Below are 19,362 nucleotides of genomic sequence, written 5' to 3' on the forward strand. Positions count from 1 at the left end.
TGCATTCATCAGTGATAATACATTGGTAAATTTGGATGAGCCTAAAAACTTTAAGGAAGCCATGGCAGACCCTGAGTCTGCCAAATGGAAAGAGGCCATGGACAACGAGATTCAGTCCATGTATGACAATCAAGTTTGGAACTTGGTTGACAATGTACCAGGTCGTAAGACGGTTGGGTGCAAATGGATCTCCAAGAAAAAGACCGACATGGATGGGAATGTACACACTTATAAAATACGACTGGTTGCGAAGGGTTTACTCAAACTCTGGGAGTTAACTATGATGAGACCTTCTCACCAGTAGCGAAGATTAAGTCTATTAGGGTTATGCTAGTCATAGTTGCATTTCATGATTATGAAATATGGCAAATGGATGTCAAAACTACTTTCCTTAATGGCAAGTTGGCTGAGGATGTTTACATGAGTCAGCCAGAGGGTTTTGTCGATGCATAACATCCTAATAGAGTGTGTAAGCTTGAGAAATCCATCTATAGATTGAAACAAGCATCTCGCAGATTGAATCTTTGTTTCGATGAGAAAGTCAAGGAGTTTGGGTTTTCGAGGAGCGAAGATGAGTCTTGTGTATATGTTAAGGCTAGTGGGAGTATAGTTAGCTTTTTGGTAGTGTATGTGGATGACATACAACTAATAGGAAATGACATCCCAACCTTACAGGAAGTTAAATCCTAGCTTGGGAAGTGTTTCGCTATGAAGGACCTTGGAGAAGCTGCCTATATCCTAGGATAAGGATATTGAGAGATAGGAGTAAGAGACTAATTGGACTTAGTCAAAGTACCTACTTAGATAAGGTGCTGAAATGTTTCAGCATGCAGGATTCCAAGAAAGGTGAGTTACTAATCCAGAGTAACGCCAAACTGAGTAAGACTCAGAGCTCGAGTACAGAGGCTGAGATAGCTGAGATGAGACGAGTAGCGTGTGGTTCCGTTGTAGGCTCGATCATTTATGCTATGACTTGTACTCGCCCCGATGTGGCCTTTGCTTTGAGAATGGTCAGCAGATATCAACGAAATCCAAGCAAGGCTCGTTGTACTGCGGTGAAGAATATTCTCAAGTACCTACGGAGGACTAGGGACTGGGTCCTTACCCTTGGTGGGAGTGATGAATTAAGAGTAGTGAGGTATAGTGATGCTAGCTTCCAGACTGATAGGGATAATTTCTGCTCTCAGTCGGGCTGGGTCTTTACCCTAAATGGAGGAGTAATTACTTGGAAAAGTTCCAAGCAGGAAATAGTAGCTGATTCAACTTGCGAATCAGAGTACATAGCAACAAGCGAGGCGGAAAAGGAGGCAATATGTCTAAAGAACTTCATTAGAGACCTTGGAGTTGTACCAACTATTAAGGAGCCTATGGATATTTTCTATGATAATGAGAGTGTAGTTGCCTTAGCTAAGGAACCAAGGGATCTTGACAGATCCATGCACATCGATAGGACATACCACTTCATTAGACATCGCATAGAAGAAGGACTCCTCGTGGCAAAGAATCATCGGATGAAAACCCAACAGATCCCCTCACGAAGGGACTGTGTAGGGTTAAGCATGTGCAGCATGCGAGGCGCATCGGGCTAAAGGATTATACTAGTTTTACTGATGTCACACCCCAAAACCAAGAACGGCGGAAACGTTCTGGGGCAGAGGACGTCATGTATAGTATCACAACAATGAAAAGTAGTAAACAAGCAACAACATCATCCATTGCATTAATAATATAATTCTTATACAAGTGTGTTCTGTCAAATTTTGATAAACACTAAAGCATAAATCAAAATGATAGATGCGTCTTGATCGAGCACCATCTTCCCTGAACCTTGCATCGGTAATTGTCTATTGATGACCTGAGGATACAAGTAATTTTGAAAGCGAGTGTCAGCTTTGAAGCTGGTGAGATCATAAGTATTTTAGTGTCTTAATTTGTATGTAAGAATTTGTATGTATATGAATTGTAAGTATTGAAAATGTATATGAACTGTATGTATAAAAATGTTTTGTAAAACAACTATAAACGTTTGAAAAAACCCTAGAAATCCCTATGATTCCTACTATTATATAAGGGCGTCTTTTACCAAGACCTAACTGCTCTGAATGTAGCCTTCTACCAAGACCTAACTGCTCTGAATGTTCGTTTCTTGTAAAAGTGTGTAATTTTCCCAAGTGTAACTATTATTAACAAAATATAGTTTTTACATTTAATGTTTAAGTGAAAAGATCACTAAATATATGTAAAGGGAAAATTAATGTAGTACTGTGGTGTTGTATTATAGGAACTACTGTTGTACTAACTACCTTAAACCATATTTATATTAAGGCATTATGTGATTAATTGTACCATACTATCGACTGGGCAACCACGACGAATGTAGGTCGTAAAAAGGTATGACGTTTGGCACCCGCAGACCTGCAGGTCCGGCTGTAGCTAACAACAAGGTGTAGGATAGTCAATCCAGTATAGATCTATACGCAAACTCACGCTCTCCCTCCAAGAGACTCTGGCGACAACTCGGGCCATGACATTGAAGGCATGCTCCGATACAGTGGATAACAATTATGTCAACGTATTTATGTATATGTAATGTACTGAAATGTTCTACGTGTGCTAGTTGTAATGTGTGTTCTCTCTCTATCTAGCAAGTATAGTAATGTACTGTAATGTTCTAGCTGTAATGTATGCTCTCTCTATCTAGCAAGTATAGTAATGTACTGTAATGTTCTAGAAAGTATTGACTCATGAATGAACTGACTCATTGTATGATATCGCGTTCTAGTAATAGTTCTAGTATCTTCCTAAATTACCCATATGGTAGTTTACTAGTAATCTAACTGGTACGTATGGACATGGATGTATACCCTTGATACCCAAGGGAATTGGATGAACTGGAAGGATTAATGACTATATATGTACACGTGATATATAACTAATATTTAAACGACCTTCGGACGGGTACCCGATATCCCACCAGACCACATCCAAATCGAGGAAAAGGAAACAGGGTGGATAGCCTTCCTAAGTCTTTTAAACATTTCTTATATAACTATACATATAGAGGCATGCAATTTATAATATAAAAGCATAAAATAAGTTTTATAAAACCTTTGATCATAATTATTATCTAAGAAAAGATCGACTTGATGTCAATCTATAAAGCAGTTTGAAAGCATGGGTTTGATAAAACAGTTTAATATAAAGAAACATTTGTTTGCAACACAATTGTAAATAAGTTTGAAATGTAACATACAGAGTAAAATGTACCGTGTAATAAGGAGTTTTAAACACATAAAGTGTTTATGAAAAACATTTGAAGGAAATTGTTTGGTAAAACAGCTAATGAGTAGCAAATCATTTAAATGCTGCTTATTAATCACATGTGATTGATATAATAACAAGCATGATTCTACTTGTATCCCCCCATAAATCATTTAAAAACATTTAAAACATTGATTAAGGGGTATGAACTCACCTGTTGTGGGTGATACAGATGAACTGAAGAGCTAGGACTGCTAGGTGTCAAGTGAAGACTTTAGACACACACAATGGTCCTAATTACATATGAAGACATATGTATATAAATAATTAGTGATTTAAAACACTAATTAACCATGTATAAATATCCTAATGCGCGGTAAACACTTTGGTCAAGTGCTAGGAGGCTAATGGGTTGCAACAAAGGAGTGCAAGACCTCATACGGAAGTTTATGGTCAAAAGACCATGTGTGCTGGAGTTTACGGCCCAGGGGAGTAAACTCCTGGCCGTAAACTCTCTATTGGGGCACTAAATGAAGCTCAAAGCTATTACGACATAAGTGGTGAAGTGCTTCTAGGCTTAAACAAGTGTTTGTGTGGGTTTAAGGCCTTAAAATGGCCTTGCTTAATGTTCACGGACCTAGAACCACTCCCCCATGAGTTTACAGCCGTAAACTCATGGTAAGGAGTACCATTTGATGTTTTGAGGTTCCTAGCTCATTGGTGATTGGCTCTATGATAAGTTCTAGCCATGTGGAAGCATTAGGGGCACAATATCACCCCTTATTTGAGCTTACAGCCTAAGGACCAATCCTTATGAGCTTACAGCCGTAAACTCTATGGGAACATGGTTTCTTGGATGCTTAAGGTCCTTAACACTTCAAGTATATGATCTAAGTTGGGTTCTAGGCTTAAGGAAGGAGTTAGGGTGTCATTTTCCCCATTTATAGGGGTTTACGGCCCAAGAACTTGTCTTGGCCGTAAACTCCTTTGTCCTTGTGTTTCCTTATGATTTCTAGGCTATAAACACATTAGGGTACAAGTCTAAATTAGTCTCGTGGCTTAAGGAAGGCTTTTAGGGTGTTTTGGTGTCTAAAAATGGAGTTCACGGCCCAAGAACTTCCTTGGCCGTGAACTCACTTTCACCCTTTGTTTCTTAATGATTTTGTGGTCTAAACATGTCATGGTAGTTCCTAGGTTGAGTTCCAAGGCTTGAGGGACATTGGGCACACTTTGGCCCTTAAAAAGGCGTTTACTCCCCAAGGTGTTCTTGGGCGGTAAACTCACAGATCTTAGTGTTTTGACATGATTTTGATGTTATTAAACACAATCTAAGCTATATAATACAACTAGATAGAAGTACTCACGATTTGGGATGAAAACCCAAAGATCCGTGAGAGAGAATTCGACTTTTCTCTAGTTTGAAATGTAACTAATGAATAAATATGGTTCAAATTTCTATATATAGTCCTGAGATTTTTGGCAGAAAATATTTTATTCCCGGAATGAACTCTAATATCATAGAGTTTTGGAATAATAGTGTTGCACAAAACCCGAGTGCATCGACTCTCTGGATATCTCCTTAAGGGTAAAACCTGGAATACTCAAACTTATACCCAAAGTCTGGAATTTCACTGTAACTGTTCTAACTTCTATTGACTTGATATGGTTTGTTCAGAATGGAAATTTCGTGTTGTCACAACTGATTAGATAGTTATTTCTGAAACTTGTAAAATGTAATTGCGACTTGATGATTAAATAAAAGTTTTTTATTTATAAGTAAAGTGTTGCTATCTTGTGTCAATTGTTTACTATTGTTAAATTTTGCATGTTTTGACTTCCAGAACATTCACTTTATTCAAACTTTCCACAGTCAGTCATATGTTGGAAGTAGGTATGAATCAATACTATCATGAATTGGGCTTGTAGAAGTCTAAGATGTTAGACATAGCAAAAGTTTCTACAACATTCATGAGTGCTCATAAGTTCTGAGTATTGGATTCAACCCCTCGCTCACTTATATCACTTCATGGAATTTATCTCGAGTGATCGTGAGATGGTAATATCATATAAGTCTTCAAACCTAGAGATGTGAGTTGTTGATTATCAGTTGGTTGTGCATCGATTGCACGAAAACGCATCAGTAATAAAGATGTGAGTACACTCTACTGTGAATCACAATACTCACACCATGTTATCTCTTCTCAATCTGCTACGAATCATGTTACTCGAACCACGTTATCTCTTCTCAATCTGGTAAGAATCATGGTACTTGAACCATATTATCTCTTCTTAATCTGCTACAAATCATGGTACTCGAATCATGTTATCTCTTCTCAATCTTCTACTTAGAACCTCTAGAATTCTACCTGTTTTGAGTATGGGTCCTCTGCTTTCAGTAGTATAGGCCCATACTACCTGCCACATCTACCCACACTTTCCACACGGATCGTCCAAGATTTCCTAAGTAGTTGCTCAAACTTCTCGATCACTAATCCCGTTACACATGGTCGCTGTGACAACCCGAAAATTTCTATCCTGTAAGTCAATCAAATCAATCAAAAGTTCAGTCTTGTTTCGGTTATCTTTTACTGAGTTAAGGGTTATTTTATGAGTTCTAGGCCTAGTACACTTAAGGGATTGTGTGTTAGGAATTGTTAGCAAGAGATCAGCGGACTACATTCGAGCCGAAAACACCTTCAAAAGTGTTCACGGTCGTGAACTCATCTTGGGCCATGAACTACCCTCCCCTATATATATATATATATATATATATATATATATATATATATATATATATATATGGGTGTTAGCCATTTTTCTCTGTACTTCTTCATCTTCTAGCCGCAAACATCAAGTTATCTCTCAACTATCATCAACCAAAAGCTCTCTTTTCCCCTCTAAATTGTAAGTAACATATCCCTTTCTTATTGTTTATGAGAAGTTCATTTCCTTCCATCTTGATTATTCGTCTTTTCATCAAGATCTTCAAGAGTTCTTGGGCCGTGAACCCCTCAAGGGTCTTGAACCCTCCTTCTTGGCCGTGAACCCTTCAAACATTCATCATTTGGGTCATGAACACTTCAAGTGTTCTTGGACCATGAACCCTCCAAGGGTCGTGAACACCTCTTGTGTGGCCGTGAACATCTTTCAGCCCTTCATTGTTAGTTCTAACACTTCACTGTAAGTGTTTCCTAGTTCCTAAGGTTGTTTCCTATACATATTAGTTGTTATTAGCCCTAATTTCAAACATATATGTGTTAATATATGCTAAATAGGATCCATTTGTGCTCGGGACTTCACTTAGCATAGCAAGCATCCTATATTGATCTTTCATTCGAATCACTCACTGCAGGTGAGTTCATACCCCTGCAATTACAATTTTAAATGCTTTTAAAAGAATTAAAGGGGGGGGGGGGATACAAGTAGAACACAATACAATTATGTTAACCATTTATATGTGAAAACAACACCCAAAAGGATTTCTTATACTAAAAAACATGTTAAAACTCTTTTAAAATATTTCAAACTCTTTTATATCAATTCATATTAAACTATCTATTTGCGTATAAGTATGCATTAATGGACTTAGGACTATTGCTAAATACCTTGACTCCTGTTCCTTGTTTGGTTGTGGGCTTAGGGTAGGATCACTAGTTTGACTGTCGGTTAAATCATAGTTATACTCATCAAATACATATATGAATATTAAACTCATTTTTAAGGATCATACTTAACTTAGTTGCTTATGGTGAGTAACTGAGTATTTTCTGCAAATCAGTAACAGTTCAATCAAACATACTAGTAAACTATAATAGGTATATTTTAGAGGATCAAAACATACTAATTCTAGAGCACATAAACATACATGAGTCAGTACATTCATACCATTAATATACATCACAAAACATACTATAACAAGAATAGAAAGGAACATACATACTATAACAAGAACATAATAACTAAAATATGAGCCACTAATTCATGGCATAGCAATATACTTTTTATGTCGTGTTTTGTAACCAGAGTCTTCTGGAGGGAGAGCAGGCATTGTGTATATAGATCTATATGGGACTGAAAATCCCACATCCTGACTGTTAGCCATAGTTTGGCCGACAGGCCAAGGGGTGACAAATGTCACATTAGTTTCGACGTCAGTAGGTCGTCGTGTTAAACATTAGTCAATCAGTATGGTTATAACCTTATCACATTTTAACCTAGTTTAACCGGTTTGGTTTATTTGGTATTTAATGCATTCAGTAGTGTATTTTATACAAATACTACTGTAAATCTTCATTTTTCCATTACTTTCATACAGTGAGATACTCACACGAGAAATACATACTATTTTAGAATAAAGATAGTTTTGCAAATATGGAAAACATTTCATTTATACTAGTTTAAATACAAACATACATTTTTACGAGAGAACAAACATTCAAAACAGTTGAGTCTTGGTAGAAGACTACTTTTCATTTTAGTATAAAATGTAGGATTTTCTAGGAAGTAAACAAACATTTACATCAAAACACTTACAAACATTTTCATGAAACATACGCAACTTTTGACACTAAAATACTTATGAACTCACCAGCTTAAATGTTGATCTATTCTTTCAAAATAACTTGTATTCTCAGGTCACCAGTAGACAGGTGCAATGGACTAGGTTTTGAGAAGACGGAACATGTTTAAGACTCGTCTTTCATTTTGATACTTATATTTTTGGTGTCTTACAACTATACACAGAACACACATGTATAAACTATATTATTAATGAAATGGATAATGTTGTTGCTTGTTGACTATTGTGCATTGTTATGATAGTGTACATGACATCCTCCACCCCCGAATGTTTCACCCTAATTCGATTTGGGGTGTGACAGATTGGTATCAGAGCTTTGTTTATAGTGAAATGAGTATATCAACCCATAAAAGATATACAACTATTAACACATCGGGATTAAAATACTCTGACCAAGAGTTTATACTTTTAAAATAATAAAATATTTTACTAAAAGTATAAATACATGCATTCATACTAGGATTAGTATCATACAAGAATAGAACAAAGGTATTGCGGTTGTTGAACAACACAAGTAGACTTGGGGACGTATAATCCGTTTTGGGATGGATATAGCCTGATCAACTATATATATCCGAGAAGTGATTAGCATGTGCCTAGGAATGGTTGTGGTGTTGCAACAAGTCTACAAACTTACCAACTCTACTACAATTGAACTCTAGAACATAACATAAACTTAAAATACTATAGGAGTATTTTGTGGTGCTATAATTTCTTATGTGAAAACTAAAAAGGTCTTTACTAGTGGGTCTATGGTTGCTAAGTGGATACACTTAGGCTATATATGACTAAGATGTTATAGACTTAGAATCTATGATCTTCGCTTTACTTCCTGTTCCTTGTTTGGTTGTGGACTTAGAGTTGGGTCACTTATTCGAAGGTTTATTCTATCTTAAATTGTGTATAGCTGGTACGCACTATGTAACATCCCCAATCCAGGGTTGCTAGTTCAGGGTTTAAAATGAAAATGTATAAGGGCAACTCGACGAGTCCATGGGTGGACTCGGCGAGTAGAGTCGCGACTATGGTCGCGTGTTAAGTGGCCAACTCGGCGAGTCAGCGGCTGGACTCGGCGAGTTGGTGCTGGGTGAAGAAAACCCTAATTCTCGGGATTGAGCCCTATATAAAGAACATAACATCCATTCCCCCAGCCTCTTTACTCTCTCTTAAGTCCAGAAACCCTAGCTGCCATGTGTGAGAGGATCAAAGTGCATTTGGAGGCTTGAAGAAGTGATTATTGAGGAAATCTTGAAGGTTATGAGGCTTGGAACAAGGGGCTTTGCTTAGATTCGGGTTTCATTGCTGTTGGGGCTTCTTTTCTTGAGGTATTATCTCGTTCTTGGGCTGTATTCTTATAGATGCATCATTTTGGGGTTTATGGGGAAGCATATCTTGTGATGTATTGGAGTTTAGAGGTTAGATCTGAGGTTGCTACCTCAGATCTGGAATGGAGAAAGGCTTGAATACATAAAAGTCCCTGTTGATGAGTGTTTGAAGGAGCTATTTGTCCCAAACCCTAGCCCTAGAGTGTAAAAGGCCTAGATCTCTTTGGATTCATGTAAAGTTTGCCACTTTACGTGATGGATGGGTTGTAGGAGGCTAGATCTACGTTTTGGATCAATTGCATGGCATGGAATGCTTCTGTATGGATTCAGACCGGTGGTACTCGGCGAGTCACATGGGTAGACTTGACGAGTTGCTTGAAGATAGGCTGGAACTCGACGAGTTGGAAGAACAACCCGGCGAGTTGGATGAACATGGCCTGGAACTCGACGAGTTGGAAGAACAACTTGGCGAGTAGGTTGAAGATGGCCTTAGACTCGACGAGTCTGTTCTTGGACTCGGCGAGTCTTGTCGAAGAGTCCCAATATTTTCTGGTTGAGCCGTGAATCGGTGAGTCAAGGGATGACTCGGTGAGTTGTGTGTGAGTGGACTCAGAGTCGTTGGACTCGGCGAGTCTCGGGGTGACTCGGCGAGTTGAGTCGCGGATTGGGGAAATTCTGAGCATGGGGACTCGGCGAGTCATCGGGTTGACTCGGCGAGTAGAGTCAGTCAGGGGTTGACTTTGACTTTGACTTTGACCAAGGGTTGACCAGTGATTTCCAGGGGCATTTTGGTAATTGTTGGATATTGTTTTGAGTTTAGTGCCTTGGTGGTTGTCCAATGGTGGAGTTCGTATCAGTAATCGGAGCAGCTTGGGTTATCTGTTCAGTCGGCAGTTTCGAGGTGAGTTATCCTCACTATATCAACAGGGTCTAAGGCACTAAGGCTGGCCCTTATCGGATTGAGATCCGGGTAGTTGTTGATATGTTATTGCTTTGATATGTTTGCATCCTGGTAGCTAGGATGGTATATGTTAGAGACCTGGTTGAGATAGGTATCCCGAGATGTAGGGTGATGCTATGCTAGTGACCGGTTAGGTCGGTATCCTGGTTAGGATGATGATATGTTATGTGATCTGTTTGATCGGTTTGATGACTGTGAATTGCTATATGTTTGTATGTTATGTGCACATGGTTGTTGGACTGGAGTTGGGTTGAGGTGGGTCCTGCTTTGTGTTGTAGGCCAAGATACCCAGGGCGGACCGGTTGTCCCGAAGGCCCAGCGAGCGGTCCGGATAGGCTGTAGGCCCTAAGAGGGCGAACCAGACGTGCCGAGGCTCGGAGAGTGGACCAGGCCGACTGAATGCCCGGTGCGGGCGGACCAGTCATACTGTAGACTCAGAGAGTGGACCAGGTGGATTGAAGGCCCGGTGCGGGCGGACCAATCACACTGTAGACTCGAGGTATATGGCTAGACTCGGAGGGTGGACCAGGTGGACTGTTGGCCGATGCGTCGGATCAGTCCCTCAGTAGACCCGAAGTGCATGGCTTTTCTGTGATCGGTTGTTATGGCATATTATGCGTGTATGGTATATGTGGTTGGTATTTTGGGGGTATCTCACTAAGCTTTCGGGCTTACAGTTGTGGTTTAATGTTTTTCAGGATCTTCAGGAGACCGTGGCAAGGAGAAGGCATGATCGTACTGCTCCTCGTGTTTATATTGTGATGAGATTCTGGGAGTACTTAAAATAAATTGTATTGAAAACCTTTTTGTAATAAACTTTAATGGAATCAGGTTGTTTTCAAAAATTTTAAATTGGTTGAAATTTTTGGTCGTTACACACTAAGTAAGTATAGAAGTAACTGGTAAGGGTCATCTTATAATTATCTTTAGTAGTACGTCTATTATATGTTTCTTACACCCCTTTTCTCGCTTAGATAGCATGGATAGATTCCATCTACCTGGCGACCCGTACTTTCCCGATCAAGAGATCGGAGGATGGCTTGAAGCTGAACCCGAGAATGAGAACCTAGTGGTCCCAACAGAAGAAGACCCCGATGAGAGTTGTGAGGAAGAGAGCGAGGAGGAAGTCCAAGAAGAGTCGGACTCAGAACCCGAGGTCTATAATCCACCCCAAGATTCCCAGAACTCTAACCCTCGACCGACATTTCTAGGCCCGACGCCTCTGTGGGCAACGAACTTAGGAAGGTGGAGCCATGAGCAGGACATCCACCTCCTTACAATAAAGACTGAAGCTTATACAACTCGAATGAGGGATGCTCAGCAGACAAAGTCCTTCCTATCTTGGTTCGTTGTGTTGCTCGCAATGTTGACCAGGGAAGAGCAAACTTCGACCAAGGAATGGAGATTCGTGCTAACTCGGGAGTCAACACGGTTCATCTCCATCATCTGACCGATGACCAGGACTTTAAAAGGTCTCGTACCGCTCCTAGTGTTTATATTGTGATGAGATTCTGGGAATACTTAAAATAAATTGTATTGAAAACCTTTTTGTAATAAACTTTAATGGAATCAGGTTGTTTTCGAAAATTTTAAATTGGTTGAAATTTTTGGTCGTTACAAGTTGGTATCAGAGCCTTGGTTTGAGTGAATTGGAGGAACACTCGTGTGACTCCAGTCTCAAATCGAGGAGAGTTTTCAAAAGAGTATTAAAATGGTTTTCAAAATGAGTAAAGGAGGACGCGGAGGTACGATCAGCCGAAGCCAGTAAGTAACCCCAAAATACCATACATGATATTTGTTTTTGAGCTTTGTTAGAACATTATGCTAGTGCTAGGCTAGGGATCTTCAGGATTTCATGATAATGTTGCCTGATTTGTGATGCCTGTACCCTAGGGTTTCCTTATGAGAGATTTCCAGTGTTCCTCTAGTTGTGAGGGTTGAGCGTTGTTATGCATGTTTTCACTAGGGTGTTGTGGTAGTACTTCATACAAATATGGGTAGGTGTGGAAGGTAGTATGGGCCCGTACTACTGAAAGCACATGACCCATACGCGTATCAGGGAAACCATGACCTCTAGGGTTGGGTTGAGAGAGTTGGTTCCCGGGATAGTGGGAAGTGTCTGAGATTTTGTGTGGTGTTTTTCAGTATGGAGATTCCGAGGCATGCTAGGAGTGGATCTGGATCAGGATTGGGAGCAGGAGAGGGAGTTCTGGGCGGGTCGGTACCGCCCGAGGTTATTGGTCAGATGAGCACGTGCGAGTTAGATGTGAGGATTCGTGAGATCCTGCGTGATGAGATTGTTGAGTTGTTCCGGGCTGAGTTGCCGGAGCTGTTTGGGTCGATCAAGACCGCCATGGTTGAGTATTTTGATGAGCGTTATGCAGCTCTCACAGAGATGGCGGCCGTGGCGGCTACAACAGCTGTAGCAGCGACAGGGGGAGGAGCTGGTCGGGGCTTTCAGTATCGGGACTTCGATAATACGAAGCCTCCCACCTTTGATGGAGTTCAGGACCCGATTGTTGCTATGAGATGGTTATCGGACGTGGAGGGGTGTTTCTTCACGTGTTCATACCCTGCTGATCAGAGGGTGAGGTGTGCTCTGAACCTGTTGAGGCTCGGGGCGAAGGATTGGTGGAGGTTGACCATGGGGTCATATTCTGATGCACAGAGGGTTGCGGTTTCATGGGATCAGATCAGGGAGATGTTCAGCACTCGCTATGTTCCGTGAGTTGAGAGGGAGAGATTGGCTCAAGTGTTCCTTGAGTTGAAGCAGGATTCGGAGTCGACGACTGAGATCACCAGGATGTTCACTGAGAGGGCGATGTTCTGCCCTGAGTTCGCTTCGGAGCAGGCTCAGATGTCTCGATATCTGAGCATGCTCAAGAGGGATATCAGATAGTTTGTGTCTACACAGAGGTGCGAGACCTTGTTGGAGTTGCAGGAGGCCGCCAGGCGGCGCGAGTTAGAGATTGAGTTGCAGATGCGTGAGTTGAGGCAGGCTCCAGTACAGTTGCAGCCGACGCCAAAATGGTCCAAGACCGTTGATTCTACAATGGGGAATCTGAGTAGCCACACTTGTGAGAAGTGTGGAAGGAGTCACACCGGAGTTTGTAGGTCCGGTGGTGCATGCCGCAAGGGCAGAAGGGAGGGGCACTATGCGAGGGATTGTCGGCAGTTAGCGCTGGTTCGGGATTTGAGGATTTGTTACTATTGTCATCAGGTTAGACATTTGAGGGTCAACTGTCCACAGCTCGCTGCAGGACCGGTGCAGGCTCCAGCACCGGCCACTTTGAGGATCACGGGTGGAGGGCAGGGTGGAGCGGAGCCCCCAAGGGCTCAGGGTCGTGCTTTTCAGCTTGCAGTAGAGGAGATCGGAGTAGTGCCGGATGCAGCTGCGGGTATGTTTCTTCCTTGATGTCTTGTTATCTTATGATCATTGTGGAGTATTATCTATGTGCTAGTATCTTTGTGTGGTTCTTGGTGTGGTATTTGTTGTTTTTGAGAGTTATGGCTAAGGGTTTAGTTTTGGGAATTCCATGGTTATCATTTGTGAGGGGTTGTTTGTGGAAACCTGGCATTGGTCTGAAGGCCGGGTAGCATCTGTCTTTTGAGGTGTGGTTAGCTGTAGATTGAGTTTCTTTCGAGCGGGAGGATCAATGTGGAATTGTGATTTTGTGAAGGTTGCTAGTGCTAGTGGGAAATCAGTCCGCATGTAGGTGTGGTGTTGTGCAGGATTGTTTTGGGAGGTCGGTGATAGTGACCGGTGGTTGATTGTAAGTGCCCTAAGTGGGGGAGAACTGGAAAATTCTCCGGATGATCGATGAGTATGTGAGATTGTTGAGCTGTCTGGGATTCAGCAGTGTTCTGTCAGCCAAGAGCGTAGGCTGGCATGAGTAAGTGGCAGACATGTGGAGCGGGATACAGATCTAGGACATTCGAGTGTGGAGGGCCTGGGATCAGGCTGGGATCGAGCATGTATGATGGAGATAGAGTTCGGAACCCTTATAGGGCTAGAACAGTATGCATGGGAGGATTTCCAGGAGAGATAGCTCAGAATGATGAATGTTAGTTGAGCGGTCCGGATAGACTGAAGGCGGGTAGGTGTACCAGTCAGGCCGAAGGCTCGGAGAATGGTCCAGCTAAACTGAAGGCACTGAGAGCGGTCCAGATTGGCTGAAGGTTCTGAGAGTGGTCCAGATTGGCTGAAGGCCTGGTGAGGCGGTCCAGTCATGCTGAAGACTCTGCAGGTATTGTTCGATCAGTTCGAGGGTATGGTTTGTGTATGTTACGGTGTGATATCATTTGAAGGTCTGCCCCCGGGTAGTGATCTTGAGTAGTTGAGATGATGCATGGGCTTGAGAGTCCCTATGACCAGAGTCAGAGCATGAGTGTTGGATGGATAGCGGTTACACTATGAAGGAATGGTGTAGCGTTGGGCGAGCACCGTGGCACTTGTCGGAGTGACAAGGCGGCCAAGTGGATTCCTTGGTAAAGGAATGAGACAGGAGTGTAACTCCAAGAAGGAGTGCAAGTTCACGGAAGTGAAAGCGGCAGAGCAGAGTTATGTTTAGAGTGATCCGAGTATGGTCATTGAGCAGCACGATTGCGGCAGTGGAAGGGAATCACATCCGGTTTGGGATGTCTGTTGAGGTCGCGGAAGGAACTCTGCGGGTGTAGAGCCAAGAGGCTCGGAAGGGATACAGGGAGGGAGTCTCGGTCTCTCAGTGTGATTCTGATCAGGGAAGTGCGTATGTAGTGGTGGTTTATCCTGGGGGATGTCTGAAGATGTCATCAGCGTATCGGGTTTTCCCAACCTGAGGGTGCTAGAGCTAGTTCAGCATGTGTATGTGATTGCAAGAAGAGAACTCATGGGAGTTGCTCTGATCAATGTGTCTTTCTGTCAGCAGAATGACTAGAGTTGGACTCGAGTTGGGAATCCGGTGGTGCATGGTTATTTCTAGCTCATACGGGTCGAGTGATGGTTGTGATTTGGAGCAGTGTTGCATCATGAGTAGTACTCAGTTGTTAAGTGGAGTTATCAGAGGGTAAAGCCGGTGGCCGGCTTGAGACGGTGATCAAGACACCGCAAGAAAGGAGGAAGTGAGTTCCGGCTTCGATGGTTGTGTTTTGAGGAACCTGGTTGGGTTAATGCTAGGTCATGCGTGGCAGGAGTATTTCTAAGAGTTGAGTTGTTGCAGGCTTTGAGGACGAAGCCTAATTTAAGTGGGGGAGAATTGTAACATCCCGAATCCAGGGTTGCTAGTTTAGGTTTTAAAATGAAAATGTATAAGGGCAACTCGACGAGTCCACGGGTGGACTCGGCGAGTAGAGTCGCGACTATGGTCGCGTGTTAAGTGGCCAACTCGGCGAGTTGGTGCTGGGTGAAGAAAACCCTAATTCTCGGGATTGAGCCCTATATAAAGAACATAACATCCATTCCCCCAGCCTCTTTACTCTCTCTTAAGTCCAGAAACCCTAGCTGCCATGTGTGAGAGGATCAAAGTGCATTTGGAGGCTTGAAGAAGTGATTATTGAGGAAATCTTGAAGGTTAGGAGGCTTGGAACAAGGGGCTTTGCTTAGATTCGGGTTTCATTGCTGTTGGGGCTTCTTTTCTTGAGGTATTATCTCGTTCTTGGGATGTATTCTTATAGATGCATCATTTTGGGGTTTATGGGGAAGCATATCTTGTGATGTATTGGAGTTTAGAGGTTAGATCTGAGGTTGCTACCTCAGATCTGGAATGGAGAAAGGCTTGAATGCATAAAAGTCCCTGTTGATGAGTGTTTGAAGGAGCTATTTGTCCCAAATGCTAGCCCTAGAGTGTAAAAGGCCTAGATCTCTTTGGATTCATGTAAAGTTTGCCACTTTACGTGATGGATGGGTTGTAGGCGGCTAGATCTACATTTTGGATCAATTGCATGGCCTGGAATGCTTATGTATGGATTCAGACCGGTGGTACTCGGCGAGTCACATGGGTAGACTCGACGAGTTGCTTGAAGATAGGCTGGAACTCGATGAGTTGGAAGAACAACCCGGTGAGTTGGATGAAGATGGCCTGGAACTCGACGAGTTGGAAGAACAACTCGGCGAGTAGTTTGAAGATGGCCTTAGACTCGACGAGTCTGTTCTTGGACTCGGCGAGTCTTGTCGAAGAGTCCCAATCTTTTCTGGTTGAGCCGTGAATCGGTGAGTCAAGGGATGACTCGGTGAGTTGTGTGTGAGTGGACTCAGAGTCGTTGGACTCGGCGAGTCTCGGGGTGACTCGGCGAGTTGAGTCGTGGATTGGGGGAATTCTGAGCATGGGGACTCGGTGAGTAGAGTCAGTCAGGGGTTGACTTTGACTTTGACCAAGGGTTGACTAGTGATTTCCAGGGGCATTTTGGTAATTGTTGGATATTGTTTTGAGTTCAGTGCCTTGGTGGTTGTCCAATGGTGGAGGTCGTATCAGTAATCGGAGCAGCTTGGGTTATCTGTTCAGTCGGCAGTTTCGAGGTGAGTTATCCTCACTATATCAACAGGGTCTAAGGCACCAAGGCCGGCCCTTATCGGATTGAGATCCGGGTAGTTGTTGTTATGTTATTGATTTCATATGTTTGCATCCTGGTAGCTAGGATGGTATATGTTAGAGACCTGGTTGAGATAGGTATCCCGAGATGTAGGGTGATGCTATGCTAGTGACCGGTTAGGTCGGTATCCTGGTTAGGATGATGATATGTTATGTGATCTGTTTGACCGGTTTGATGACTGTGAATTGCTATATGATTGTATGTGATGGGTTTTAGCCATAAGATCTTTCCTATGTGCGCATGCAAAACCCTAATGCTTGGATCTAGGCTTTCTAATTAAACATGCTTTGAATCCAAGACTTCTAATAACTAATTAGGAATAAGAACAATACTAAATCAGATCTAGAATCATACCTTTGAATCTCTTGTTTGACCTTGTTGTCTTGGAGCTCCAGAGTCACAATTGTCACTCCTCTAATGGCTTACAAACACCAAATAGCAAGGAGGATGATTTGAGAGAGAGGAGAGGGGAGGGAATTCAGCCAAGGGTTCTCTACTTTTGATCAAGTGCCGATTTCCCTTTGCCATAGAGTCTATTTATACTTGTAGACTCCTTAAGGGTTACAGCTTAAACCCTAATTGGATAATCTTCTCTTAAAGCAATCCAAATCCATTCCTTAGATAGACTTGGACAATTTGAAGCTATCCACAGCTTCTAGAATCCGTCCACTATCCATCCAATATGGATTTACAGTCTAAAGTTTAACTATCAAACAATTGACAGTTTATACCCTCTTATTTAATTAATCTCTTTAAGTCACCAAATTAATTCAAATTAATTTAAGTCACCAAATTAATTCCAATTAATTCTATGACTTATATTAATCAAATAACAATATATTATTCTTTATATTACTCTCATAATATACTAATAATATTTACTCTCTCTTAATAAATCATCCTATCAAGTTGCTATGGTGAAGGCAACCCAAAAGGACCATGCACAACCGGGTCAAATACTTGCCTAATATATAGTTGCAGCCTTAGACACTATTCCGACAGTCTCCCACTTGGATAAGTCTAGTAACTATATGCACAAGTACAAATCGATTTGCAATCGTAGCTCTCAGAGACGCTGTCAAACTCTGATCTAATCAATCTTGTCCTTTAGATAAGGGATCGTATAGTCCTTTGTTAGATATCATGCTGACAATCCTATGGAATGGTTAGTCAAGCATTTAGGTTTCTCGATTTCTGATTTATTCGACATAGAACTTAATCGAACACATCAATTCAATTCTAACCGGGCCCGGCACATAAGTCAAATCAATCATCGAGCGGCCGAGATATCGCTTTTACCTTCTTAGATAAAAGTTACAGATAAACTTCGACTTATATGCATTTACTTATTCATTAACCAATTATACACAATAATGCGTTTTATAACACCGAGTTACTGATGCGTTTTCGCATTATCAATGTACAATCAATTAACAAATAACAAACCATATATCTAGGTTTTAAGACTATATGATATTATCGTCTTGCGATCACCCTTTTATATCATATTCCATAAGGTGATTCCAGCAAGCGTGGGTTTGTTCCAATGCTCAAAACCAGTTCATAAGCACTCATGAACGTTAGAACAACCCTTTGCTATGTCTAACACCATTTAGAGAATCTACACACCAATTCATGACAATCTTCATTCATATCTACTTCCAACATATGACGATTGTGGACAATTTGAACAATTCGATTATTCCTAATAAACTCAATTATTCTGGAAGTCAAAACATGCAAAATGAAACAATAGTTAAACAATTAACATAAGATAGTAACATTACTTATAAATAAAACTCCTTTTTTTAATCATCAAATGTTAATTACATTTATCTATTACTTGTTTCTAATACTATCTAATCTATGCTAATATCATCCTTCAGCCCAATACTCCTAGCATGCTGCAAGTGCTTAACCCTACTCAGTCCCTTCGTAAGCGGATCTGTTGGGTTATCTTCCGATGATATCCTCTTCACTATGAGTTGTCCTTCTTCTACACGATGTCTAATAAAGTGATATTTTCTATCGATATGTCGTGATCTACCATGATCCCTCGGTTCCTTGGTCAAGACAACACTCCTTCGTTATCACAGAAAATCTCCATGGGCTCCTTTATGGCAGGTACAACTCCAAGATCACCGATGAAGTTCTTCAGCCATATTGCCTCCTTCGACGCTTTGCTTGCTGCAATGTACTCTGATTCGCACGTTGAATCAGCTACGGTTTCTTGCTTGGAACTCTTCCATGTCACTGGTCCTCCATTCAGGGTAAAGACCCAGCCCGACTGCGAACGGTAGTTGTCCCTGTCGGTCTGAAAGCTGGCGTCACTATACCCTCGCACCTTCAAGTTATCACTCCCTCCGAGGACTAAGAACCATTCCTTCGTCCTCCGAAGGTACTTAAGGATATTCTTCACCGCAATCCAATGGGCTCTGCCAGGGTTCCTTTGATATCTGTTAACCATGCTCAAAGCGAAGGCTACATCAGGGCGAGTACAAGTCATAGCGTACATGATTGAGCCAACTGCGGAAGCGTATGGTACTCGGCTCATTTATGCTATTTCAGCTTCGGTACTCGGACTTTGAGTCTTACTCAACTTGGCATTACTTTGTATCGGTAATTCTCCCTTCTTCGAGTTTTCCATACTAAAACGTTTTAGTACCTTC

This window comes from Lactuca sativa, chromosome 9 (genome assembly GCF_002870075.4).
Source record: "Lactuca sativa cultivar Salinas chromosome 9, Lsat_Salinas_v11, whole genome shotgun sequence".
Classification (NCBI taxonomy): Eukaryota; Viridiplantae; Streptophyta; class Magnoliopsida; order Asterales; family Asteraceae; genus Lactuca; species Lactuca sativa.